Genomic DNA, 24,402 nt, shown 5'->3' with positions numbered 1-24,402 from the left:
AGTTCGTGCCACAGCCTCGTCCCTGTGGTCTTCGGAAATCTAAGTGGTATTTTCCTTTAGTGCCCGCTGTCTCCCCCACGGCGGGAGCGGTGTAGGCTTGAGTTGGCTGCGGTGGCCTCGCCTTCGCTTCCAAGTCTCTTACTCTGGGGAGTGTCATCCTGTCCTCCAGCACCCACCTTATTTAAAACATTTTTCAAAGCTACCCTACTAAAAGTGCGCGACTTCTCCAGGGCCTACAGAAGGAGCTCACGCAGCCCGGCATTCCTCAGATTCCAGCGCTGTGACGTCCCCAAGGACCGCGCGCCCGCAGCTCGGGAGCTCGGGAGCTCGGGCGCTCGGGCTCCACATTTCGGCGCTCGCCCGCGCGCCCTCCCGGGCCGCATTCCTCCCCGCCCCCGGCCGCGCGCCCCGCGCTCCCTCCGCCTCCAGGCCCCCAGCGCCGCCGAGCCCGGCCCGGGGGTGGGGGAGCCGCGGCCGCCGGCGCCTGCTCCGTCCCCTCCCACTCGCACGGCCCCTTCCTCCCTCCTCTCCCGGTCGCTCGCATTTCCTGCCGCTCTGGCTCTCCCGGCCTCTCAAAGTTCTTCCCAACTTTTTCTCCGCCGAGCGAGCGCAGCCGGCGCAGTCCCGGGGGCAGGTTGCTGCGCTCCTCCGGGCTCAGCTGCCTCTTCTACCGGCTCGGGTCCTTGGGGAGCAGCAGACGCAAAGTGGCTGCTGGCGAGCACTGCCCTCCCACCTCAGCGATCTCCCCTGGCCTTCTCGTCCCGGCTCCCCTCGAGCGGGACAAGCCGGTGCTTAAGTTTTCCTCCTTTTCTCCGGTGCGCCCCTGCAACGACTCTCGTGCTGGGATCGCGGCGGAAACCTCCCTCCCCTTTCGCCTCCGCCGGCTCCTTCCCTCGGCCCCTCCTCCGCCAGCCGCTGGAATCAATTCCGTGGGGAATTGGGGCTCTGCAGCCGCGAAGGACAACCTTTCCACGGGGGACTCCGGGGCGCGACGAGGGCCGTGTAAGCAGGTAAGCTCCATCCGAGGCGGAGGAGTCGGGCCCGAGGTTGGGGGCCGCCTCGGTGTTGCGGACGTCTGGAGGATGACTTGGGCAAAAGCTGGCAACGCCAACTTGGCTATTGGCGGCCCGGGACGCCTGGCAGGGCGGCAGGGGCGCGAGGTGGCCGGGCCGCTGGGCTGTTATTTCGCTTTGGGAGCTGCCGGCGTTGAGGCGCATAGCTTGTCCAGGGAGCAAGCTGGAAGGTGAGCGCTGTCCGGGGCGTTTGTGGTTAAACTCACACACTCTCCCTTCTTCCCAATACTTTTGGGTTTGGGGAACGAGAGAGGGCCTGGAAAGGGCAGCTGGCGATACCTAGACTGTGGAGGCTACGAGGGTGAAAGACGAACGACGTTGCGGTCACTGCAGCGCTGTGGGGAGATGTAGCTCCCAGACGCCCCGTCTGCCTTCCACGGGACAGGATCTTGGGAGAGTTTTCATGCCCTCTCACTAGGCCCCAGCCGGTGCCACTGAACTCCTGGGCATCGAGGCTCCTGGGTAAAAGCTGTAGACCCATAATTTCAGATCAGGTCTTCGCTTCAAACTTTCAAAAATTCTGAGTATTAAGAACCCTTACGTGACCTCTACCCCCTTTCTCTTCTGGAGGGGACATTAAGGCAGCTCTGTCCCTTTCTGCCTTTCCCTCACACTTCCTTCAATTCTTGTCGCTCTCCCTCCCTGCCTGCTATTTACACAGATTGTAGGGTTGTAGGGTTTTGACTTACGTCTATGGAAGGATTGCCTGTTACAGCTCTTTGTGAAGGCGAGGAATCTCTAAACTGCGGGCAGCTTTATGGGTTGCAGATTTTCCACGAATGTGTTAATTTCCGAGATGGATTGGTTCACCCGTTTCATTCAACAAACCCATTCTACTTTGCCTGAAAGCCGGGTGGAGGGGTAGAAAGATGTAAAACAAGATGACAGTGCAGGAGCCTGCTGCTTAGTGGAGGAAACCCACAAGCTGGTTAAGAATTATAGAGCAGTGGAATACAGCTTCTCTGAGAAGCTCAGGAGGGCTAGATCCTCAAGGTAAGGTGCGTGCACCTGGGATTGCAGGGTCAAGGTGGTGCTCACCTGGAGGGATTAGGAAGGTGTCGTCTAGGTAGAGCAAAACTGCTGGCGCAAAGTGAGGGCGGAAAAGGACAGAAAGGTCAAGCCTAATCCTGGGGGCTGAAGGGGGACTTAGGGCTAGGTTGATGCACCCTAATTCCTCCTTCTCTCATTAGAAATTAAACTAGAAGCATGTTACCCACTTATGTGAACCACAAGCAGCTTCCAGAGAAGCAGACGCCTCCCTTTCTGGATACACCCCGGTGCCTGCTGCTGTTTCTCCTGCAAGAAGCTTGTTGTATGATCATCTACATTTTAATTGGCCTATGCTGGGTTTCATTAAAATGGTATTGATTCCTTTTTAAACAGCTTCTAAACACCGCAATAGGTAATGATAATGCTGAAGCATTTACACACCTTTTGTTGTAAAATTACCTTGTTTTGGTGATGGGGGTAAAAGCTTGTGCCATAGAAATGACAGCCTTAATGAGAAGTTTTTTTTTGTTTTTTTTTTTAATGAGATAGACTCTCAAGCTGTCTTTATGGGTTAAGTCCTGTGGCAGCGTAGCTCTCAGCAACCTCCAACTCTTGGGCTCAAGCGATCTTCTTGCCTCAGTTTTTCAATTTTTAGTAGAGACCGTGGTGGGGGGGTGTGTCTCGAATTTTGCTCAGGCTGGTCTCAAACTTGTGAGCTCAAGCAGTCCACCCGCCTTGGCCTCCCAGAGTGGTATGCGTGAGCCACCTGCCGGGCCCAATGAGCGGGAGCTTCATAGCGTGATACCCTTTTGCCTTATCTGAATGAGTGGCCATGCTGTTCAGAATTCATTTATTTATGTTTGTTCTGTACTTGTAAAAGTCTTTATTACTGGTGTAGCAGGGTTGTAAGGAATAGTATTTCTTTCTCTGAAACTTTATGAAAACTGAAGGCATTGTATCTTCTTGCAGGTCCTTATAGCTCAGTAGCATAGGATTCAGCAAATCCTGCCTTGGAAAAATTCCTTATAGTACAGTAGCATTTTGTACCTGACTTGCCTCTCACGGGTGCCTGTTCACTGGGCTGAAGTGGTGTATTGTTCATAGTGGCTGAGTCCTGGCCGAGCTGACAGATGTCCAGCTTTTAGTGACCTCAGGCCAGTATATCAGAGTGGAAGGAGCACACTGGCTTCCTCCAACTTAGGATATTTACCCAAGCCCCTCTAACAGCATCTTGCCTCAAGAACAGCCCCTTGACAGTTTTCCTGAAGTTAGAGAACCTCTATGAGAGAAAAGGCTGAAAAGATCCCTTTCCTGGTTATCCCAGGCATCTACTTAGTTTCCATCATTGGCTTAAATATGTAATTATTATTAACACATTAGTTATTCAGCTTTATGCATACTGTGTCTTATAGACAGATGTCACAGGAAGAACAGAGAGACTGATTTAATGTGGAAGAACCATAAAGAATTCAGAGAGAAAATCAGAATTTGTAAAATAATTCTTTCTTCCCCTAAATGGATGAGCCAAGCATCAAGAATTGTGAGGATTTTTTTCTTTCAATGCCTGGCTTCCTTATTAGGTGTTTAAATTTTCCCCGGAGACGAAAACATCAACCTTCTCATTGTATATTCCAGCCTTCCTGGTTTCCATACTCTTGTTCTTTTTAAATAAGAATTTGATCAGGTTCTTGCATTTGAACCTCATTAGTTAGTCACCAAGTGCTGTGTATTTTTAAAATTCATTCTCCTCAAAAGGGTGCTATGCACTTTAGAGATGAGGCAGGGGAGATAATACTTAATTAACCAATTAATGAAGGAAAACAAACACAAAAACTTTGGTAGGAAGGAGGTTCAAGTTAATGTCTAAAATAAACTTTTTGATCTCCCCTTACTGATTGAAATTGATTTAATTTGCCCTCCCTCTGTCTGGGTCTTGTGGAAGGCTTGAGTTGTGTGTGTGTGTGCGTGGCGAGGGGTGTGGCAAGTTTTTCAGCCTTTTCTGCCTGTCAGTATACAGCAGCGGGGGTCCAGATTTGGAGTTTGAAATATAGCTAGGTTCAGATTCCAGCTTTACCATTTTTTCTTTAGCTGTGTGATGTCAAGTGAACTTTTTTGTCATGGAGTCTCAGTTTCTTCATCTGTAAGGTGGAGCCAGTAGCATCAAGCTTGCCAGGATATTTACGGAGAATTCAGGATAGTGCAGTATACAGCACTTCACCAGAATAGGTCGAGGATGGCCATTTATATATTCAGAGAGTTGTATGTGGCCATGAATATGCTCTTTGTGTGTTATTTTCCAGCAACCTGAATTCACATGTATGTCAACATACACATAAAGCTTTGTCTTGACTTTTTTTTAAATTTTAAGTCTATTGGCTGAAAGCAAACGTGTTTGTTGACAGCTACCACGTGACTCCTTATACATAGAGGTTGAGAATTACAGGCCCAGGCAGTAGGGAAGTTTGGGGAGGGTAGCCACTTTGAGAAAAAGGCAGAGACAGGGATCATTTTCCTTGCATGCTTCTTACTGTAACCAGGGTCCAGTATATTACAGGAGGATTCTTGTAGTTCTAACATTGAAATGTAGTAATGTTAGGCCAACTCTGCCTGCCTTTAACAAGAGTGCAAAGCTGTCTGATGTAATTCTGCAGCCTTGGTTTCCTTCTTTGAAGCCCAAATATAAAGAGTCAATGGCAACACCTCTAGTGTAATGCTAGCCACTGGTTGCTGGAGCTTTAATGTTGCCTTTCATCTGAGAAGCCTAAAGTATCTGACAAACATTAACGCATTGGTCTTCGTGTCAGCCTCCCTGTGGGAGGGAATGTTAGAAGAAAGGCACAACTCAAAGGACAGGTGTGTAATATGTATTCTTGAAGCAGAATAGATGGCCAGGAATTAGTTAAATCTTGCATGCAGGCCTGAGGTCATATGAGGGCACCCTACCCCTTTGAGGAGTCAAGGGGAAAAAGGCCTAGGAAAGAATGCAGATCTGAGTGAGATATTAGCAGTAGACGGGAAAACAAAATGAAAACAAAATGCATCTTTCTCAGATCAGCAGTGCCTTTGCTAAATGTTGCATGCATGCTGATGATGAAAATAATCTCGGAATTATTTATCATTCTGAATGAAAGGATATGATGCTGTGCCTGAGGATGAAGGACTCAGAGTAGCTGAGGATAAAAGGTAATTGTAACTAAGTGCCTTTTTGTGTGATGGGGTGGTGCTTTTAAGTCTAAGTTGGGTTAGAATGACATATTAACATTGTTTTAATTTCCCTTTCCATTTTTACCATGGCTTTTGTATTTCTTAACTTTCTCCTCTTAAGCTTTTTTTTTTTCTTCTTTGTCCTTGCTCTTGGGAGAACCATAAGCATTCTTAGATTAGTCTCACATGTAAAATTTGTTGTGTAGGTGATTAAGCTCCGTTCTTAGGAGGTGCAATTAGGCCTAGGTCAAGAGTTTCATCCTGAGGCTGGTCAATTAGCTTGACCCACAGGACTATCACATATCCAGAGAGCCTGTAACCCTAGTTAGCCTTCCCATAAATGCTTGATGTTGGCTAATCGGGAGGAGTCTGGTGAGAAAATGAGATGGGGATCCTCTGTGGTGTGATATCCTCTAAGTCAGTGTCGTTCAACCGTTTTTATCTCACAGACACTTGAACCTATAGTTAAACTTCTGTGGCACACTTAAATTAGGTTGATCAAAAAAAAAAGGAGTGAAAAAAAGAAGATACTTACTGTGCTTTGAACTTCTTTCAAAAATAATGTAATTAATGATCTTAGGTGTTCAGGAATACCTAAGCTCGTCTCAGGGCACACTGGTTGAAAATTACTGCTTTTAGTAGTAGAATATCTTCTTTGCATTCATCATGTTTGAGATTTTAGTGTTGAACTGAATTCCTAAGGTAGAAAGCCTTACTATGTGGGATACTGACTTGATCTACTTTGCCTTAGAAGTTTTGAAACTCACAGGAAAAAATTGCTCATTACTGAGAATTACCAAAAATTCCTAAGGCATATCTTTGCGTGAACTGTGTGTACTTACATACTTTATACTGAAGTTCCTCGTGTCTTTGGAAATCTGCCTTTGGGGCTTATCTCTTTCACATCCCATTCCTTTCAAGGAGTGAGGACATTAGCGAAGATAGGCGATCTCAACCTCAGGTGAACAGCAGAACCATCTAGAGGCCTTGTTGAACAGGTGGCCTCTCTTAGGTTTCTGGTTCAGTACCTTTGAGGTGGGCCTGAGAATTCCCATTTCCAAGGATCTCCCAGGGCATACTGATGCTTCTGGTTCTGACAAAGTGCATTTTGAGGACCACTGAGCTAAGAAATCTTGTTTCATCCACCCAATCCTGTTTCTCAGGCTTGGTATGGTGGTCACTTGATTTTTTCACTTATTAGGTTGAATGATCTGTTTCTGGTTGCTTTTGAGCTGTGGCGAGGCTGAGTGTCACTTAATGGCCTCTTATCTATAGCCAGGCCCACGCAGAACATGAGTTCAGTGTTTCCACTTCATTGGATCTGCTTGGCTGTCATCTCCAGTTCAGACCTCCCTCGCTTGCTACCAAACACTTTGGTTTATCTGGGGCTTATATCTTGAGTACCTAATATACATGCTAAATCCAGCTTGTCTCAGACTGAACTCTCCAGTCTCTTGCCACAGGTTTGCTGCCTCTGTATTTCCGATGTCAGTGATATCGCTGTGTATTAAGAGCTGCTCAAGCCAGGCACTTGGAGTTTTCTCCCATCTGTTACTCTTTCTTTGTACTCTCAGTCTCTTTTTTCAAATTCTGGTAACATATCCCATCAGTTATTAAGCCCTTTGAGTTTGAGTCTCTAGCATATTTTTATTTGCTCCCTACCTTCAATCCCCATTGCCTCTTGGGATTGTTCCATGAGTGTTGCTATGAATTGAATGTCCCCTCTGAAACTCACGTTAAATTGCCATTGTAATTGTGTTAAGAAGTGGGATCTTTAAGAGGTGATCAGAGCCCTCGTGAATGGATTAATGTCAGGTGCGTCGTCTAGAGAGTTGGTTGTTACAAAGCAAGTCTGGACCCTGGTCCCTGTCTTGGGCTTGTGTGCTCGTTTTGCCTTTTGCCATGGGATGACCCTCACCAGATGCCGACACGATGCTCTTGGATTTTCCAGCCACCAGAACTGTGAGCCAAGCAAACTTCTATTCTTTCTAAATTACTCAGTCTGTGGTATTCTCTTATGGCAACAGAAAATGGACAAAGGTGAGCATGAAAGACTGTCTTCCACATATTTTTTATGTATTCTTTTGGTACTATGGAAAGGACTTTTAATAACAAGTTCTTTAAAATCTGATTTTTGAATACTAAAGTCTTTTTTTTTTTTTTGCAGTTTTTGGCCAGGGCTGGGTTCGAACCCACTACCTCTGGCATATGGGGCCGGCGCCCTACTCCTTGAGCCACAGGCACCCTGAATACTAAAGTCTTTTGCTTCTAGGTCCCTTGGTGAAATGGTCTCTTTGTTTCTGAGTACTTTTCCATCCCTCTGCTGCTCCTCTTCTCTGTCTGTGCTAGTGCCCGTAATACCTGGTGATGTTTAATTCCTTGTTCGTTACGTTCCCATCCAGAGTGGCCTCTCCCCTTCCTGCCCTCTTAGCCACTGTGCATTTAGCTAAAGCTTTGACTTCATCTACCCCTTTCTACTACTAGTTAGGTCTTTTCTTTATAGTCCAATATCACTTTGAACTTCTCTACCTTGGTAAATTCACCGTATTATGCTTATTTATCTTCTTGTCTCCTCTTACTCAGTTTACATTGTGGAGGTTGTATAGCAATGGCCATGATGGTGCTAATATTATTGTCATTTTATAGATAATGAAATGCAGTTGATTAAAAAAACGTGCTTATAGAATCGGTGAACGAGTACATTTCTGAAATAATTACCTTAGGGTTAAAAGCCCAGCCTAGGTTGGAATTCATTATTTATTCTCTAGTAAATAGTTATTATGCTTTGGGAAAGTTACATCTTGTTAATGATGATATGTGATTTAAAAAAATTAAGCTGTTGTCTGAAGTTACTAATACTATGGTTCTTAATGTTGTTTTGCTTTACTTAGATACTTCAGAAACATAATTTTCTTTCATTTTGAAGCCTAGGAAATATTGCAGATCAAGGAAATGTAAATATCACAGAAAGATTAGGAAATAGGAACACTTGAGGGTTAAGACCTAAAACTCAGTTTTATTTTTCCATATTGATTAGAATATGGTTAAGTTCTTTCCTGTGGATCATTTTTGTTAGTACCTGTGTAAAAGAGAAAAAAGCAGAATTCCTTGTTACTCAAAGTCTAAGTTACTAGTTTTTAAAGTAAGAGAGACAAGGCTGGGCACAGTAGCTCATGTCTGTAATCTTGGCACCCTGATAGGCCAAGGTGGGTGGATCACTGGAGGTTAGGAGTTTGAGACCAGCCTGAGCAAAAGTGAGACTCCATCTCAACAAAAAAATGGGGGAAAAAATTAGGTGCACGTAGTGATGCACACCTGTAGTGCCAGCTATTCAGGGGACTGAGGCAAGAGCATTGCTTGAGCCCAAGAGTTTGAAGTTACTGTGAGCTGTGAGGACCCCATTGCACTCTACCCAGAGCTACTGTATCTCAAATAAATAAATAAATAAATAAATAAATAAAACAAACATAAAGTAAGAGAAACAAGACCCCATGCCACTACGCGAACTCAGATTTGCCAGTCTGCCCATAACCAAGTCAGTCAGCCTGTTTTACTTACAGAACTATAATAAACAGCCATGATATCATTGATGTTTCCCCCAAATCACAAGATTGACTTTTACCATTATTTTAGTTCTCAAGTAAAACAAATTAAGGCAGATTTCATGGTCATGAAAGTGAATTTGTCATGTATTACATACATACTTCAGCTTGATATTAAAGGTTTTCTGGAAATAATCCTTAAGTGGACCTCTGATTTCTTCAGAGTTATGTTCTGCTATTCCTCAGGGTTCTGCCAAGCTGCAGGTGTTTCCTGAACAGGCCCAGTAATTTTCCACCTATGGTGGTGCTGTTTTCTTGCGTAGGAATTCTAACGCTCCTGATTACCCATCACAGCCGTCCTCCCAAGTCCTCCTCTGGGCAGCCTTCCCTGATCTCCCTCTGGGTCAAGCTCTCCTGCTGCTCTGCCCTTGGTATTTACCTCCTGTGCCTTGTGTCTTGGTTCCCCTCATTGGCCCATCAGCTGCCTTGGAACTGCCACTTGCCTCACTCCTGCTTGTGGGTTGTCACTTCTCTTCTGCTCTCGGTCACTTAAAACTGTTCACTCGGATCTGCCATCTCTTGTCCCAGGAATGCTCTGGTGCCCTTCCTTGTTCCCTAGGACAGTCCTTTACTGTAGACACCTGTCACAGCAGCACCAGTTTGTGGAAGCCATCCCCTGTCCCAGTGCTGGGGCCAGTCTACTTTCTACAGTACCGTCTTTTCCTTTCTTTTTTTTTTTTTTTTGAGACAGAGTCCCAGCTATTTTTTTGTTGCAGTTGTTTTAGCTGGCCCAGGCCGGGTTTGAACCTGCTACTCTTGATGTATGTGGCTGGCACCATAACCACTGTGCTATGGGCACCGAGCCTACAGAACTGTCTTTTCTAAGACACATCTGATACCTTCACTCTCCTGCTTAGAACTTTTCTTGCCACTTTATATTTAGGGATATATATGCACATATATATTCGTACTATATAATAAATATAAAATATATATATATACTATATATTTATAAAATAAATATTATATATATATATATATAAAACAAAGGCATAAGGAAATGCCAGAAGAATAAGCACTAAATACAGAGTGTGGGGGTTACTGGGGTGGTGAGGATGAAGATGTGATGGTATTTGTTTCGTAAGTTGGTGATGAGGACATGTGTGTTTCTCATATTCTCTCTTAGGTCTAAAATATTTAATTTAAAGTATTTCTCAGGGCTGGGTGCAGTGGCTGACACCTGAAATCCTAGCACTTTGGGTGGGTGGATTGCCTGAGCAAAGGAGTTTGAGACCAGCCTGAGCAAGAGTGAGACCCCGTCTCTAAAAATAGCTGGGTGTTGTGGTGGGTGCCTGTAGTCCCAGCTACCCTGGAGGCTCACTTGAGCCTGAATTTGTGGTTGCTGTGAGCTATGGCGCCATAGCACTCTACTGAGGGGGACAAAGTGAGACTTTACCTCAAAAAAAAAAAAAAATTTACCAAATTGCCCATCTAGCAAAGCATCAACGTTTCTGGTTCCCACCTACATTCCTAGCCTTGTCTGGCCTCTCTGCTACGCCTCTCCAGGCTTCCTGTCACCCTTTCTCTCAACATTCTCATTGTTGAAACTTCGATACTTTGACTCACCCTGTTGTTGTTATTTCTTTCTGCTTTGAATTCCTTTTTACCTCTGACTACATCATGAGCTCCTACTCATTCTTTAATGCTTAGTATGATGTTTACACCTTTGGGGGTGTTTGATCTGATATTCCCTTTTCATTAATGGGGATGATTCCTTGCTGCCTTATGCGTCTTCCATGGCACTGTACACGTCCTTTGCTGTCGTGTACATCATAGCGTATTATAGCTGGTCGTTGACATGTTTCATGATTTGTTTATCCTCGGGTCCTTGACACCTGATGCAGAATTGATGTTTAATAAAATGTTTGGGGGAGTGGGCACAGTGGCTCATGCCTGTAATCCTAGCACTCGGATTGAGCGAGGTGGGCGGCTTGCTTGAGCTCAGGGTTTTGAGATGAACCTGAGCACGTGTGAGACCCTGTCTCTACTGAAAAAATAGAAAAACTAGCCAGGTGTTGTGGCAGCTACTTGGGAGGCTCAGGTAAGGGGATTGCCTGAGCACGAGTGTTTGAGATTGCCGTGAGCTCCGATGCAATGGCACGCTACCTAGTGCCGCAGAATGAGATTGTCACACACACAAAGTGTTTGGGGAACTGACGAATAGTAGATGTAAAATAGATGTTTTTAATTGAAGCAGTTTTTAAAAAGTGTGTCCATAAAAAACTTCAAAACAAGTTGAAGGCAAAAAATATCCTTTGGGCTCAGTATCTAAAATTTTGATTGTAAATCTAATGGATATATACATGGATTTCCTAATTTAAACACATGATTTATTTTGCTACTATTTCTTCTGCTTTTCCCATTCGCTTTATGTTGGTGGCTGTTTAAAATTTTTTTCTTAGCCGCTCTTGTTCCCCCTCCTCCCATCCTTTCTGCCATCACCACGGAGTGTGTTTGTGGTTTCTGTATAGTGTCTGCAGGTGTGTGTGAGTCTAAGTTTGGAAAGAGCTCTAGGCTGTGAAATGGTACCCCTTGTTGTGAAGGATGACTTCAGCCCTCAACATGGCTTGCACTTGGATGGAGAAGCGGCACATCCATTTAGAAAGAGGCTGTTGGGTTTATTTTTGTGGCAGATGTGTCCCACTGCAGAGCTGTAATAACTGTAATGAAGGAGGATTATGCTGCATTAGGTTTATGAAGGGTGCACCAGTCTGTTACCAGGTCAGTGGTGACAGCTCTAGGCAGCAATTAGGTTTCATTTAAGACTCCAGGAGGCAATTAGCATTCCCTTCTGCCAGGGAAATACTGGGATCTATTAGGCGTGTATTTCATTATGTGTCTTTTTCATTATACATTTTGTAAAATGTGCTTTCGATGATGAAGGTACACATTTTTTGAGCCATAAGCATGTCTCTAAATTATCATTTGAGAAATGGGGCTGACTTTTAGACTCCCTGGGTTTAGATCTATGAGTTATATGTGTACTAACTTTCTGGTGGCTTTGTGCTTTTTAAATTGGGATTTTTTTTTTAAAAAAAGATCTCACGCATTCTTTTATTCAAAGGTAAGGAATATGTTATAGAACATTATATAATTATGTGATTTATGAGGAGAAAAAAGTATGACTGATGTGAAATGAATTAAAACACCAAGATAATGAAATGACACCTCCTGATGTTAATTATATTCTTTAGAAAATTATTGTTTTACTTAAGAGGCATCTAAAAATAAAGACAGGAGAGGATGATTTGTGCTGTGCTTCTGCGGAGCAGCTGTTTGGTTGCTTTTTAAGAAGAGGCTTATTTTCTGAGTGCCAGGTTAGGGACAAGTGTGGACTTTGTGTCCCTTCATCCTTATGAATGTTTAGGCATTTTAGTTCTGCCCATGACTATAAGGTGATATTTAGTAAGTTATTTAAACAAATTTTCTCCCCTCTTACCTCCTTCCCTGCCTTTCTCCCTCTATGCCTCTCCCCGCCATCTTTCTCTGGAATAATCTTTTTTTAGAGATTCTGATAGGTTAATTAGTATGTATTCAAAATTAATATGTTTTCAGGTGTGATGAAAGGGAGAAGTGCATAGGGCCCAGCACATCAGGCTGGGAATGCCGTGCAGAAGTTTGCAAAGGATGTCTCTTTCCTTGAGATAATTAGACTATGCCCCTCTCTTTTGGTTCTTGGTTCACATTATTCATTTCTTGTTTGTAGACTATAATAATGACTGAACATAGCACTTTGAAATCTATTTTACATTAGTAATATATATATAAATGTATATTAAAGTATTGTATATTTCATTTGCTACAGAAGTCCTGTAGCAAATGAAAGCATTTCGAAGCTACATTCTTTTCGGTAAGGATTTTTTTTTTTTTTTTTTGAGATGGGATCTTTTTCTGTCATTCAGGCTGGAGTACAGTAATGTGATCCTAGCTCACAGCAACCTTGAACTCCTGGGCTCAAGTGATCCTCTGGCTTCCATCTCTAGAATAGCTGGGGCTATAGATACGCACCCACCATCCCCTGCTAATTTTTAAATTTTTTTAGAGCTGACGTTGTACTGTGTTGTCCAGGCTGATCTTGAACTCTTAGCCTCAAACAACCCTCATATCTCAGCCTTGCGAGTTTGCTAGGATTGTAGGGATGGGCCACTGGGCCCAGCTAGTAAGGATCTTTCTCTTTTATTTTTCTTTTAAATTCCATTTTTTGGAACACTTTTGTTTCTCAAGGGACACAAATATTACATGGAATACTTATTAGAACAATCTTAGCTTAGAAGGTACCTGGAATAGAGAAGGTATGTTTGTTATATTTAAGAAACCCATCATGTAATTTAGACAGTGTACTGACTTGGATGGTTACAGTTAAACATTTAAAGTCTTCATTATCAGACCAGACCTATGTTTAACTTTGTAAATAACTAACTGGACTTTTTTCTTTTTTTAAGAGCATGAAAGTTTAAAGAAAAATATCAGGAACTGATTTACACAGTCAACTTTCAGGAAAAGTTTAAAGGGCAGTAAACATTTAGTCTAATTTTATGTATTTATAGTACAGCAAGAGTAATGTTCAGATTAAATTTGAGGCACTTACAGGAACCTCATCTTTCAGAGACAGACTCAGATCTATTCAATTGTCTGTGTTATTGAGGCCAGAAAACGTGGTTAATATATACACTATGGAAAAATCTTCATTCTGCAGATTTTGGCCTTCAGCCCTCTCTTTCCTCCCTTTAATAATGATGCCAAACAGCAAGCAGGCAGGCTGGGGAGGGGTAAGCCTTTGAGGGCTTTAGAAATGCCACTGCAATTATTTTATTAATAGTCGCCTCTGTTTGAATTGTTTTGTGTAATTGAGCACGTAACAAAGGCATTGTGAATATAATATGAACAGGTTTTTACCACCATGGCCTCTGTTTATATCAGGCTAATTTGCTCAGGATTCCCGTCTTCACTTTTCCCTACTCCCATCTCTGGCCTTTCACAAAACAGAGCTTTACGTATAGAAGTCTCTTATACAACCTTCACATTCATAACAACATTCTGAAAGAAATGTTAATTTTTATCTATAGTTTATCCTTGAGCAATATGCAAGTAAAAACGATCATTGGTTTAGTTTCGCGGGTAGTAAGTGGAAGAAGTAGCATTTGAACTTGTAGCCCAAGTTCTTTTTTTCTTTCATTTTTTTGGCTGGGGCTGGGTTTGAACCCGCCACCTCTGGTATGTGGGGCCGGCGCCCTACTCCTTTGAGTCACAAATTCTTAACTTTGAGTCACAAATTCTTAACCACTGCGTTAGGCTCAGAAATCTGTGTAAGGCAAGTACATGTATATCCTTCCTCCTTTCCTTCCTCCTCTTTCTTTCCATCCATCCATCCATCTATTAGTTTTTTAAATAATTGCATTTTGCTGTTTTTGAAGGTAGAGATGTTTTTCTCTGGTCATAATCTTTAGAAGAAGCAGCAATTAGTAATACAGCCATTAGCCGTCATGGCCATTCAGCATTTGAAATGCATGTACTTTGAGTTGAAATTTGCTGCCCATATCGAATACCTTGAAGACTTTGTATGACAAAAAGAATGTAAAATATCTCTTTATAATTTTTTATTTATTGGATGATGAAATGATATTATTTTGGCTATATTGAGTTCAATCAATAATTAAAATTAATTTCACTTGTCTTTATTTGCTTTCTGTATGTAACTACTAGGAAATTAAAAATTACATATGTGGCTTGTATTTATGGTTTGTGTTGTATTTCTTCTGGACAGCACTATTTTAGATGGTCAGATTGTCCTTAGGAGCCCTGGTCTGTTAGTGATGGCTAAGAGGTCTCGGGGAAAGTGGTCAGAGACAGAAGGTAGTAGCAGTTATCTACAGTAGTAGGAGGCGAGCCTGATGGGACCTGTCGGCAGAGAGAGGCTGATAGTAGTGGGTGTTTATTTAGTACTTACCATGTGCAAGTACTTTGTCCGATACTTTCATTGGATTATCTTTATTGATCCTTACAACAACCCTGTGAAATAACCACTATGATTGGCCCATTATAGATGAGAAAATCTAGAGCTTAGAAAGACTAAGTTATTTGCACAAGATCTTACAGCTAGTAAATAAATACTGGTTTACTGTGTAATATCATTGGTCTGCAAATACTAGTAAATGACAGTGTTGAGTGTCAAATCCAGGCATGAATTCAGAGCTTGTAATTACCCTGGATCATCACTTCTCAAAGGCGACCTTCCCAAACCCCCCCCCCAGAAAATGTTATCCAGAATTGATCCCCTGCAGTCCTTTTGTTCATTAGTGGCAACTAAGGGTGCTGGTCTCCTCAGTACTGAAAGTTGTCATCTTGGAATTAGCAAAATTTAGTACAATTAATGTTCCTAAAAATGTCCTCGAGGTAACAAGAAATGATGGGATCATGTTTAATATTCTCTATTTACTAACCCAAGGTTATCTTAATTAGAAAGATACTTAACAGATTGCTTTTAAAATCTTAACGCATACTTCAGATTCCTTTTTAACTAAGAGGCATTTGCTGTGTTTCATGGCAAGTACAGATTTTGTAAATACAAGCCATAGACCTTTTCTACCTCAAAGGAACAATATTTTTTAAAAATTGTTAAAAGTCTACCCACAAATCTATTCTAAGCTATTTTAATTTACTTTTTCGTATTTTTGTAGACTATGTTCATATGTAAATATATTTTCATAGTTGTAGTTTTATGTACTCCACATATATGCATGCTTTACATACTATAGTCTATTTTAATAACTAATATTTTTAGTACCCCTACATATAATTGTTATACTATAGATGTCATTTTAAAAAAATTATCAGGCTGGGCGTAGTAACCATTCCTGTACTCTTAGCACTCTGGGAGGCTGAGGCAGGAGTATCACTTGAGGACAGCAGTTTGAGACCAGCCTGAGCAAGAGCAAGACCCTTGTCTCCACCAAAAAATTGAAAAATTAGCTGTGAGCGGTGGCATGTTTCTGTAGTCGCGGCTACTTGGAGGCTGAGATGGGAGGATTGCTGGAGGACAGGAGTTTGAAGTTGTGTGGGCTGTATGAGTCCATTCAAGCCTGAGCAACAGAGCAAAACTGCTTTCAAAAGAAAAAAAGAAAAATTAATTGGAAGTATGAACATTTTATGTTTTTACGTTTTTTGCTATTCCGTAAAGAGATTATAGTGAAGATTATTTACATTAATAGATTTTTTTTTGTTGTAAAATCTACTTTAGGATCAATTTCCCATGAGGAAGATTGTTATGATGAACATTTTTATGATTCTTGACTTATGCAGATACAATGGAAATTCAAACGTGGATCATGTCGATAAATTCAGTGGTACCATTGCTTTGTTTTCAGATAGCTTAGGATCTTTTAGGTCTTGCTTTTGTACAATGTTTAAGTAGGAACTGGATTATCCCAGCAAACACTTTTTCCTAACTCTTGCTTTTGCCTGTCTTTTTTTTTTTTTTTTTTTTACAGTTTCCTTCTTTATGGTCTGACAAAAGAACTGGTGAACCCTAAATCATACACTCAAAGGCTGATTAATAACCCTTGTACCAGATTCACTTTGCCGTACGTGTCCACTCATCCTTACATCTTTTGAAGCAGAAGAAAATGTGTCATTCTGTTATGAATATAGTATGTGTAGAATTGTGGCAAAATATATGTGTAAGAAGTTGGCATTTAAATTGAAATTCAAGGAGATATAGGTGTAGATATATATGAAGTATTAACACATACCTCATCGAGAAAAGGAAATAATTATAAATGATTACGTCACTTTCTATTAATTTTTGGTACCTGTTCGCTTGCCTTAGGTAAATTTCAATGGTATCTGCCTATTACTTTTGTATTCTACTTTTTTATGAACTGTTTCAAATATCGCAAGCAAATATGTATTTGATTATATCAGCTATTGTATAACTTGCCGTATTTTAGTGGCCAGCTATTGTCATCAAAGTAACTATTCTGTTGTTAGGTTATTCTGCGGTTAGAAAGGTTCTAACATCTTAGCCGCTGTTAATAACAAACCTTTATTTCTTGTCTGTGTTATGTGAGTGCTGTGGGTGGGCTGCAGCGCTTCCTGGCTTGACTGTGCTGGGTTCAGCTCCACACGGCTTCTCATTCAGGGATCCAGCCTCTATCTGGGACATGCTGTTCCCGTGGATGAGGGCAGTAGCTTAGCATGGAACTCCTTTTAAAGCTCTATGCAAAAGGGTCAAAGAGGTTGTCTGTTTACATCCCATGGGCCAAAGTATATTGGGTTGCTAAGCCAAAAATCATTTCATTTGGGGACCTGTGCTCATCCTGCAGGATTCCTAGGCAAGTTGCAGGGAAATACAGGGCATGTATTGCAGGAAGGGAGTAAAGATTTGGGATCAGTAATTCCATGTTTTATTATAATAAGTGATTTAACTATTGTCTTGTGTTTTGATATTTGGGTTGTTTCCAATTTTAATGATTCTAGATAGCATCTCTATAAACATGATTGAACGAATTATATATATTTAACTTGGAGAGTATTTCCTTAGGGTACCTTTCTCAAAATGGCTCTGTGGGTCAGAGGATGTGAATTGCTTGTACATCTTGTTACCTGTAGCCAGATTCCTGCCTCAGTTGCTAGTGCCATCACCAGTATTTAAGTGGACAGCTGTCCTCACGTCCTGCCAGTGCTGGGTTTTGCCCTTCTCTCCTTTTGTTAGTTTCATAATTGCGTACAGTTCAGTTTTTGTAATTATGAGCGATGGTGTTTTAAAACAAAATTTCAAACAAATTGTATTGTTATTCATCGATTAAATTGAATAAAACAAAGGCCACCTATTACTTTCTTTCCTAGCTTCTGAAAGTCATTGTTAAAAAATACTCATTGTCATCCTTTTTGTTTTCTTGACCCCATATTTTTGTCAGTGGACTACTCCTTAAACACATCTTTATCCTCGTATTCAAGTAGGAAAAAAGAAAACATGCTTGACGTGAGGATTTATAACCTTTCTCGTAATCAAATCATAGTTATTATGACTGTGGAACTATGAGTAAGTGGCCCAATCTCCTCAAGGTGCTGAATTTTGTGGTAAATTTTAAACTGTTAAGAGAGGGGATTTATTTAGTGCCCTGTTGCCTGACATTGGATGGCTTTAATTCCATGGTTTTCAGATTCGCCTTTTGCCGAATGGTTTATGTAGCAGAAAATACCACCTGAAGCATAAGAAGCAGTCTTTCCTACAGCTTTCTCCCCCACCCCCAAACTGTAAAGGAAAACTTTTTATTACCAAGTGTATCCTCTCATTTGGTGTCCTTTACAAGTGTCATGTTGCCTACGGCTACACTTGCCTTTGGCTTCTGCTTAGAAATAATGGTGTCTAGACAGACCCATAAATATCCTGGGGTATGTTTCCTCATGGAAAGCTCCAAGACTTCACAGTGGGGGCAAGAAGATTTGCAGGGCAGATATGAGGAATCTTCAGGCCACTCAATCCAGAGTCCACTGGCAGCATGGGGCAGGGGAGAAAGACAGTTAGGATGGGAAGTGGGCATGGGGTTTGGAAATGATAGTTGGACCTCAAAAGGACCGTTGGAGTGCAAATGCCTCCTACCTCATTTAGCAGAGGAATGCCAAAAATCTCTGAACTGAGGAATCCTTTCTTCATGTTTTGAGACACAGCCTGGTAAAACTTGTAAGAAATATTACAGCCCTGTGGGAAGCAGGTGTCCAAGGGTGGGAGAAGCAAGGTGATGTCTGAACCAGGCGTCAGTGTGTGAACCAGACTTTGTTTGAACGGCAGTATGAAAGTGAGTGGTTGCACAATGTTAGAAGTGTGAGTATAAAGAGTACTGATAGTCGATGGTTAAGATTTGGATTAGCACTGAAATATGAATTTGAATAGATTTGCCATGGAAGTTTTGGATTTTTGTTCTTGAAATGCATTTTTCAGTTCCTTTTATATATGTCTTCCTGGAATTCTGTGCAGATTTCTTTGAAAGATGACATACCATTGATTTTTATGAAGTTTTGATTTTTGGATAGTAAATCTTTTGGGAAGAATGGATTCTGAGGCTCAGAGTAAATGGGAATGAGGATGCTTTACATTAATATAGAAGAAATCAAGTAATTAATTATAGAATAAAAGCTTTTAATATCAGTGTGGTATAATAGGATGCTTACTTATATTGAATTGGAGCATATCTTGGCTGAATTTGTAGAAAGCTTACTACTAAACTCTTAAAGGTTGTCATACTCATTGTAAATGTTTTCTTAAGCTGCTAGTAGTTTTGACAACAAAGGAGTGCTTATCCTTGCGATGTGTTCTGCTTCACTGAATTCTTTATTTTGGGAGAGTAGAGGCTAAGGGTGTAAAATGTATTATACTCGTGTGTTTATAGGACTTTTGGTCTGAGGTTGATCCCTCCTGGGAACCTGTACTATGTTGCTCCAATCAGTTGCTATTACCATTGTCCGCTCCCTAGTACTTTCTCTTTTCCCCTCATTTTCCTTCCCTTTTTTTTTCCCTCCCTCCTAGCCTGTCAATTGTCTAACTAGGCTAATCCAGGCGAAGCTGTAGTTGTCGACCTAGGAAGGCCTGTGATTGCTGGGCTGTTTTATATACTTGCATTCGTCTATTCTTTCTTACGTAGGAGGCTTATCCATCACCACATGGAATGTTCGATGCAATGCATAACTTTTTTCAACAGATGACAAATTTGTGTTTCTTTATAACCTGTTGTGTGTCCTGTAGTAATTACTACATGTTTGTTTATGTCTGTGAGTTGTTAGAGGTTGTGGATAAGAAGGATAGTGGCCAAAACCATGTTAATTTCTCCTCTGTGTCCTTGCTACAGATCCTCCAGGAAAGCATATTCGGAACATTTTATTTTGCTGGTGGACCTTGTTGTCAAATACAAATGCATTGTTCAGTAGCCATCCTGTGTGTGACCTGTGTGTCGTTTTATCTCCTTCCTCACTTTGCGGGTTCGATGACATTGGTCTCACAAATGCATACTTTAGGTCCGTTGTCTATGACCTACGGATTAGGACTCATCTTCTAGGCTGTGGATATCACCCTGAAACCCATTTGTTTTTAAAACAATAATATTTCAGTTCTTAAAGTATCTCAGGAACATTCACGCTAACTACCCTACCATCCAAGCGTCCTGCTGAGTTTTTATATATTGTTTCTAAACTTTCTATGATTGCAGTCATGTCCTATATTTAGAATAATATCCAAATGGTATAATACACTGTGAGACTTTTTATTCTGCTTTTCTTCCCATTTATCTTCTTTTCTCATGCTTTTCCTTGTTTCTGCATATTCTTCACATATTTATAATGTTGATAATTGTATAGTTCGTTGATTGAGCATGTTGTAAATAACAATTTTCATTTGTTGACTATTTGGGCTATTTTCAGGGTTTTTTTTGGCTATTATAAATAAAATGTCATTAACGTCTTTATCCATATAGTATCTTGTTTCACATTATTGCTTTGGGTTAAATTCCCAGGAGTTTAATGCATCAGAGAAAATAACATACATTGTTGTGTTCTTTTTTGGAAAAACTTTTCTTCCAAGGATTGCCCAACTTACATGCTGCTAGATTTTTAGTTCATAAGCCTCATATTTAGTCATTGCTTTGTTTGAAAAGTTAATATTAAATGTTTTTTATTAAGATATTGATTACTTGAAGATGAGGGTCTTTTATTCCATTATTGACTCTTGGTAGGTATGCAGCAAGTTTTGATTAATTGAGCTCTAGAGAGAAGTGCCTTATCAGTATTTTTCTAATATCGTAACTATTCATTTTTCTTCATCTTATTAATTTTTAAATGTTCTTTATAGTTTTTTTTTTTTTTTTTTTAGAGATAGAGTCTCACTTTATCACCCTTGGTAGAGTTCTGTGGTGTCGCAGCTCACAGCAACCTCCAACTTCTGGGCTTAGGTGATTCTCTTGCCTCAGCCTCCCGAGTAGCTGAGACTACAGGCACCCACCACAACGCTTGGCTATATAGATTTTTAATAAAGAGCTATGAAGTGAAAAAAATGTAAAAACCACCAGACTGCAAGTTCAGCTTAACTATTGCCTTTTAGACTTTCTTAGTTGATTGTGTTCGGCTAGGTATTCCTCAACATGTATTTCTGTGCTATTATGAAATCCAGTTCGTGTTTTAACTGCATGACTATTAATAGTTAGGGTGATTGAGATCTCTTTATTCAGATTTTTGAGAAAGAGTCTCCTTCTATCATCCAATATAGAGTGCAGTAGAATGATCATGGTTCAAAGAAGCCAAAGTGATCCTTCTGCTTCAGTTGGGACTACAGGTGTGTACCACCATGCCCAGCTGCGTTTTCTGTTTTTTTGTAGAAATAGGGTCTTGCTCTTGTTCAGGCTGGTCTTGAACTCCTGGCCTTAAGCCATCCTTCCAGCTCCGCCTCCCAGAGTGCTAGGCTTCAGGTTGTGAGCCCCGACTCATGGCCTGTTCAGAAGTTTTTAATTATAAACTGCCATATCTAGACACCAGTCCTTTTGGGTTGAGAATGAGCTGAGTCCTCTTCACAACAAGGCTTCATGGTATACATTTCTAAGTTAGGCTCGGGGCCTATAGCTCAGTGGTTAGGGTGCCGGCCACATATACTGGGGCTGGAGGGTTCAAACTTGGCGTGGGCCCGCTAAACAACAGTAACAACTGCAACAACAACAATAAAATAGCCAGGCATTGTGGTGGGTGCCTATAGTCCCAGCTACTTGGGAGGCTGAGGCAAAAGAATTGCTTAAGCCCAAGAGTTTGAGGTTGCTGTGAGCTATAACGCCACTGCACTCTATTGAGGGCAACATAGTGAGACTCTGCATCAAAAAAAAAAAAAAATCTAAGTTATTGTTGGCCACTCCTGGTTGACCTCATAAGATCAAGTTCTTAAAATAGGCAAAGTGAAAGATCAAACCCAATATGTTGGTTAGAAACCCCTGTCTTCTGTGGCTCAGTGAGTAGGGCGCCAGCCCCATAAACCAAAGATGACCCTGGCCAAACTGCAACAAAAATATAGCTGGGCATTGTGGTGGGTGCCTGTAGTCTCAGCTACCTGGGAGGCTGAGGCAAGAGAATCGCCTAAGCCCAGGAATTGGAGGTTGCTGTGAGCTGTGATGCCACATCACTCTACCGAGGGCAATAAAGTGAGACTCTGTCTCTAAAAAAAAAAAAAAAGAAAGAAAGAAACCTCTGTCTTCACCCAGACAGAACTCCCTAGATATCCTGTAACAGCTGGTCTGATTTTTCTGTCTTGACCAGAACTTAGCTGCTGAAGGCTTTTTTGCTGTTCTCTGCTTATGCCACCTGCTGTCTTCACCACCTCTCACTACATTCTTTCTTATCCTCTGATTTTTTCTTTTTCCCCTTTTCTGCCTCCTTTCTTTTCTTCAATACATCTCAGACTAAACAAACAAACAAACAAACAAAAACAGTAATAAATAGAAGAAACAAAGCCTGGATTTCCAAATGCTTTGCCAACCAGAGTGCCCCTTCTTCTCTTTTGTGTTTGGGACAGTCAATCCTTGGGTGTAATTTTGGTTTCCTTTGGTTGATGTGTTTTGTTTCTGGCTGGAGTGTTGTAGGAACTGCTGTGCTGTTTTTCCTCCAAAAGCGTGCCCTCCCTCCCTCTTTTTCCTTCTCTCCCTCTCCTTTTTTTCTTTTAGCTGTCTGGGGACCTGGAGTCCTTCCTTAACAAATTCTAAAGACAGTCTCTTTATAGTGTATATTTTACTTGTGATTGATGCATTCGAATGACATTTTTCCATAAATTATTATCTCACCTTTAGAAAATCAAATAGTGACTTTTGGAATAGTGTTTGAATTACTGTTGGTATGTGTGCACGCTAATTCCAGCTTAATTCCAATCACTTCGGTGTCTAAAAAATCTACCCAGGCACCTTTAGAAATGACTCTAGCTTGTTCCATGAGAGTCCCTTAGGCCATGTAAGATGAAACCACCCTGTGCAGATGTGTAATGGGCCAAGTGCATTTCAGATTTTTGCAAGCCCTCCAACCATCCCCCACGATCACCCATGTGGTCTAGTGGAAAGTGCACGCCTGTAGAATTTCAGAAACCCGAGTCCAGTGTCTGCCACTAATTAAGTTATTTTGGTTTTAAGTGAGTTACTCAGCCAGTCATGACTCAGTTTCCTTGTCTTCCACCTGAGCTGGGTGAGGTAGAGAAATAGGATTCCTCAGATTTCTAGCTCCTCAACTCTCTGAAAATTTACTAATTCTAAGAACCTGGTTTTAACTCTGTGGTTGAATTTGTGGACAGAACAGAGAAGGAAACCTCCATGCTGTTATTCTTCTCAGAAGAGAACAGTAGTTGCCTGACTTATTTTTGTCCAAGGAAAGACTCAAGCAGGAGCAAATTTACATATTAAATTCAGACTTTTGTTTTGCAGGGATAGTTCGTTTTATACTCTGACCCTTCCCATGAAAAATGGGGCTGTGCGGTATACAGTGCTTGTTTTTGTATTTGTTTACATGAATATTAATTGTGTTGGGTTCTATTTTCAGAGGTTCACCACTGTTGTTGAGGTCATTTTAGGCAGATGTTGCCCTAAAATAGATGTCACTGGGCTGAGAGAATCAATGGAATTTAGCTGAAATTTTTCTGCACTGTGGGAAAAGATAGATCCTCTGTTGTACCTACACTGCCCTTTTCCTGTCACTACTGGGAGAATCTTCGCCTCTTCTGCACCTTCCAGTCCTCCCCAGACCCCAGTCAGTGCTTCTGGGGGCTGACTTGGTTGGGTGGCCCTGTGTTCCATATGTGACCCATTGGTGTCTCCTGAGCTGCGATGTGTGTCCTTTTGGGAATTGCAACATCATCTGCCGGGTTTTGGGTTTCCTGACACCCTCGGTGGCTGATTTCCTTTATAGCATACACTCACTACATTGACTTGTTTGCAGAGTTTCATAATTTATTTGGAAATAATTTAAGACATTTGGGTGTTTCACATTCTGGGCTGAAAAAAAAAAAATCTCCGTTCTAGAGAGCAGGACTTGATAGACAGGAAAGGAAAGAGAAGACTGGGAGGTGGGAGAAGGGTTTCCAAACAGGGAGCCGCCGCTGATGTGTCAGGAGGTACAGGAGCGAAGCAGGGTTGAAAACTTGGGTCTCCCCAGTCCACGTGTTGTCTTTCCTTTGATCCTGTTGTATTTTGAGTCTTTTCAAATTGTTTTGAAAGTGCACTTTTATGCTGCTTACTTTCTACTCTGAACTATTTTCGATTTTAATTTAACCAAAAATCCTTTTTATTCCTTCAGTTTTTATTGATATAAATTGCCATTTTTTCCTCTTTGTTTGTAGTACTTTGATAATGCATACTATTTCCCATTCTGTGCCCATTTTTCATTTTTTATTTTTGAGACAGAGTCTCAAGCTGTCGCCCTGGGTTGAGTGCCGTGGCAACACAGCTCACAGCAACCTCCAACTCTTGGGCTCAAGCGATTCTCTTGCCTCCGCCTCCCAAGTAGCTGGGACCACAGATGCCCTCCAC

The 24,402-nt window shown here is 41.5% G+C and overlaps 1 protein-coding gene across 1 annotated transcript in view; it reads left to right on the top strand.

Annotated features, from left to right (window-relative positions):
* The first annotated feature begins 574 nt into the window (after window positions 1-574).
* PTPN14 (protein tyrosine phosphatase, non-receptor type 14) overlaps window positions 575-24,402 on the top strand; it is a 177,468-nt gene continuing 153,640 nt past the window's right edge. Inside the window, exon 1 of the mRNA XM_003802048.2 lies at window positions 575-1,010. The gene's annotated coding sequence lies outside the window, so the exon portion shown is untranslated. The remainder of the gene's footprint in view (window positions 1,011-24,402) is intronic.

The sequence above is a fragment of the Otolemur garnettii genome, unplaced genomic scaffold (genome assembly GCF_000181295.1).
Source record: "Otolemur garnettii isolate 467f Iridium unplaced genomic scaffold, OtoGar3 scaffold00229, whole genome shotgun sequence".
Classification (NCBI taxonomy): domain Eukaryota; kingdom Metazoa; phylum Chordata; class Mammalia; order Primates; family Galagidae; genus Otolemur; species Otolemur garnettii.
This window is presented reverse-complemented; position numbering and strand designations above follow the sequence as displayed.